The sequence below is a fragment of the Myotis myotis genome, unplaced genomic scaffold (genome assembly GCF_014108235.1).
Source record: "Myotis myotis isolate mMyoMyo1 unplaced genomic scaffold, mMyoMyo1.p scaffold_m19_p_10, whole genome shotgun sequence".
Classification (NCBI taxonomy): Eukaryota; Metazoa; Chordata; class Mammalia; order Chiroptera; family Vespertilionidae; genus Myotis; species Myotis myotis.
Genome location: NW_023416314.1, coordinates 60,225,352 through 60,229,786, shown reverse-complemented (window position 1 = coordinate 60,229,786; position 4,435 = coordinate 60,225,352). Strand labels below are relative to the sequence as shown.

The 4,435-nt window shown below is 45.7% G+C and overlaps 1 pseudogene; it reads left to right on the top strand.

Annotated features, from left to right (window-relative positions):
* The first annotated feature begins 3,507 nt into the window (after positions 1–3,507).
* LOC118663579 lies at positions 3,508–4,150 on the top strand (annotated as a pseudogene).
* The last annotated feature ends 285 nt before the right edge of the window (positions 4,151–4,435 follow it).

Here is a 4,435-nt window from a genome sequence, read left to right as displayed (position 1 = left end):
TTCAAAACTAATACCACAACAAGGTGCACTATATATATACATCTCTTTATTCTCTATCATGATATTTTGACATCTTACAAAACCTTTTGGCTGGGGAAGAGACTGCTCCTGAAGGGCTAGCCAATTCTTAGAGAGCAAGGACTCAGCCTGGAGCATCCTTGGGTATGCAAACTAATCAATCCAGAGCCCACCTCTTCTGTCTGGCTTACATACCACTGCCTTACTCATCTCAGACAACTAGGACCATCCCTATAGTCCAAAGCCCACCAAAATATTTTAAACTTGCCAGTCCTACGCTATTTCCCTGACCTGTCTTGCCCTTTCCATAGAAACCCCAATGAAGGCCTGGCCCAATCTTTTTGGCTAGCTCCTCTCTTCTTCCTCCTGAACAACTGGTGTTTCTCCATGTGGCCCTGCATGGTGTGCCGTACCTCCTGTCTCTAGGACTTGTGAGTATAATAAACTTCGTGTTTCTGAGCCTCTCCTCTGTTTGCTCTTGTGGCCACACTTGCCTGATCATTTTATAAACAAATACAGGAAACAAGTGCTCTGTTTACTCCTCTAACTTTATTGCTAACTATTCTCTTTACCAGCTGTACCCAACTACAAGCAATCCCCTAAAAGCTTTATGGCCTCTCTCATCCCCTGGGTTTTTTGTTTGTTTGTTTTTTAATCCTCACCCGAGGCTATGTTTTATTGATTTGAGAGAGAGCGCGAGAGGAAGGGAGAAAGAAAGAGAGAAACATTGATGTAAGAGAGAAACAAACATCAATCTGTTGCCTCTCATTCAATCCCAACTGGGGATCAAACCCATAACCTGAGTATGTGTCCTGATAGGGAATGGAACCCATGACCCTTTGGTGCACAGGACGGTGCTCCAACCAACTGAGCCACACCAGCCAGGGCTTATCAGCTAATTTTAGTCTATGCAGTTCCCTTGTCTGGAATTCTTTCTCTACTGCTTCCCCTTTTCCCATCACACTCCACCTACTTGTTCTTAAAACTCTGATTAGACCTTAGTGTATTGGGAAGACCTTCCTGTTGCACTAGCCCCAAGTCTGGGTGCATGCAGTAGGTACTCCTGGGTGATGCAGAATAATTTTGTGCATACCTCTCTGATAGCACTTATCACTGCATTTTAATTGCCTGGCTCGTTTTCTCTGCTTCCTGTATATGTAGGAAATTCCAAGGCGGCAGGAAAGGAACTGTGTTTTCTTCAGTACCATATTCCAGCAACTGAACAGGGTTCGCCTAAAATCAGGACCTAATATCTGTCAAATGCATGCTAAGTGCTCTAGTACATTCTATATGAAACATCCTATATGAAAGTTGATACCTATCTTCTCCTAAGGATGGGAATCTACCTTAGCGGCTACCTCTCCCAGAGCCAAGAGCAGGTCTGCAGCAGAGAGAAAGACAAGCAGGAGCAGATGTTACAGCATATGCAGTTCCTTGCTCTTTTCCTGCAGCAAGAATTCACTTTCACTTTCAGATAGGCCCAGGCTGCTGTGCAGTCTATTCCACTGCCTCGCCTGGGAGCCCAGAGGGAAGACAAGTTGGCACCAAGTAAATGAACTGCGCTCTGACGAAGAAGGGGGATTTTCCACCGCGTCCCTCAGTCCAGCCACACTGCCAGGCCCCCGGATTTGAGCTTGGGTGATGGGGAGGAGGAAGGAAGGCTCTCAGACCAGCCCTCCTAGCCAGTGGTGCATTGCAGCTTCCCAGAGAGAGCAGCAGATCTTCCCTGCCATTCACTACAAGGAGGCCTGGGAAGCGTGGGTCCTTTAGAGAGCTCATCTTACCCCAGATCTGAGCACGGGCCTTTCCAGGCAAGTCTGTTCAAAAAGTGTTTTTTGCTGAGGACCTACGCTAAGCCCACCACCTGTGTTGAACCTTCCCTAACTCTCTAGCCCACTGTAATCTCTCTGGCTCTTCTCTCAACTACCACAGCACTTACTGAACATACATCCATTGCATGGTTACTAAGTACTGGCCACTTTACCACAGACAGCTCTGGCTGACTGGCGAGCATTTTATTTAACAAGGGAAGCAGGCTCTGACATCCTTCCCCAACTGAATTGAAAGGTCAGGGACCACACTGTGTACTTTTCTGTATGTCCTTACACTATTCACAGCACTCAGTGCAGTGTTAAGTTGGGGATTATGATATCAAGAACCACTCAATAGATGAATGAATAATGAAGGCTGCTTTATTCATTTGTGGAAAGGCTCCCTATAGAGAAATCTACTAACTGGACACAGGCAAAGCTTCCTACAGGAATCAGCTTCTCCTGACCTGAAAAAACCAGAGTATCACTGGCAGATCTTCACTTTACCCTCAACCTTATGACATCTGATAGGCTGGATCGGGTGCTGGAGAAGATGAGCTTCATGGATCCTATATCATATGCTATCTACCTATGTCATCTTGTGTCAGCAGTAGTTCATAATCTGCAATGCTATCCCCAGAGCTCCATGGGTTAGGGTTAGGTGCCACTGCCACTAGTCTCTATCTGTTTAAATGGGATCAAGATGTAGGTTACTTAAGTCATAGTGAGATGTCTTTTGTTCCAGAGAAAGAGTGTGGGCAAGCCCTAACTGGTTTGGCTCAGTGGATAGGGCGTCGGCCTGCAGACTGAAGGGTCCCAGGTTCGATTCTGGTCAAAGCTTGGTTGCAGGCACATCACCAGTGGGGGGTGTGCAGGAGGCAGCTGATCGATGTTTCTAACTCTCTATCCCTCTCCCTTCGTAAAAAAATCAATGATATATATATTTAAAAAAGAGTGTGGGCAAGTGGGAGTGAAGCTCATTCTCCTGTGATATAGAATAGTTAAACCCCCTGCCATATTCAAAGAAAAGTGCTATAAGCCCCCTCTAGGGCTTCAAGGATGATTAAGATATAGGTCTCCACTCTCAGAGAGATTGTAGTCAAGAATTTATGCTTAGCAAAGTGTGAGTTGACTGGACAATAGCAATTCAGATAGAGACTAGTGGCAGTGGCACCTAACCCTAACCCATGGAGCTCTGGGGATAGCATTGCAGATTATGAACTACTGCTGACACAGTAGCGCTTCCTACAGGTAGTTTATAGTTCTCTCTTCACTTCCTTCAGGTTTCTGCTCAAACATCATCCTATCTGAGATGCTCCCTGATAACCCTGCATATGAAACAGCAACTTCCGTTCCCCTACTTCCCAATGCCTTATGCCTCTTATATTTTCTCCATCATACTTATCAGTTTCAGATATTATATATACCTATATGTATGTACATATAAATATGTATGCTGCACGTTATCATGTTATATTTTCTTTTGGTCCTTGTCTCTCTTCATAGAGGCTGGCATGTGAGCCTCCTGGGGACGTGGGCTTTGTTTTGCTCACTGCTCTGCCGTATCACCAGCATTCATACTAGGCACTAATACATGTTTATTACAAAACAAATAAAACTATGGGTCATCTGAGAGCATGTATTACACACATTAAAAAAAAGAAAAGAAGAAGGATAGATGGTACCCAGATGAAATGTTATGATCCTAAAGCCCCACTTCCGCAAGGACTGGCAGTGCACATTGCCACGTTTAACCAGCTGGCAGAGAAGATCCCCAGACACAAGGTCTGGTGAGCCAAAGGGCAGCTGCATCACCCTGCCTCAGGACCCATCGGGCCCATCGTGAGATGCCCCATGAAGCGGTACCACAGCAAAGTGGGAGCAGGCAGGGGCTTCAGCTTGGAGGAGTTAAGGGAGCAAGCATCCACTGAAAGGTGCCCACCCGTTGGGATCTCAATGGATCCAAGGAGGCAGAACAAGTCCATCGAGCTTCTGCAGGCCCAGGTGCAGCAGCTAAGGGTGCTCCAAGCTCATACCCTTCCTCCTAGGAAGCCCTTGGCCCCCACGAAGGTAGTCAATTCTGCTGATGAACTCAAGTTGGCCAACCAGCCAGCAGGACCTGTCAGGTCCACACGGAATGCCTTCAAAGAGAAAGCCAGGGTCATCACAGAGAAGGAGAAGAACTTCAAGGTGTTTGCCAGTCTTCACATGGCCTATGCCAATGCCCAGCTCATTGGCATCTGGGCAGAAAGAGCCAAGGACGCTGCAGAACAGTCTGTTAAGAAGAAAATATAGAGTGCTGTTGGTAACTTGTGATTTAAAAAAAAAAAAAAAAAAGAATAGTAGGAGTTAACTGTTTCCACTTACCCTTTATTCTCTCCTGGTCAGACGATGTGCTTCCTTGACGTCATTCAGCGTTCCTCACCCAGGCTTGAGTTCCCCATTTATATCTTGAATTTTCTGATAGAGAGCACTTGTTTATTCCTTTTCTGATGTTCTATTTTATCTCCTTACATTGACTATCTCTTTATCTTTATGTGATAAATGAGCAAGTGGGTCCTTGTAACAAATTAAACCTGAGACATCACTGGAGGCAAAAATGACAA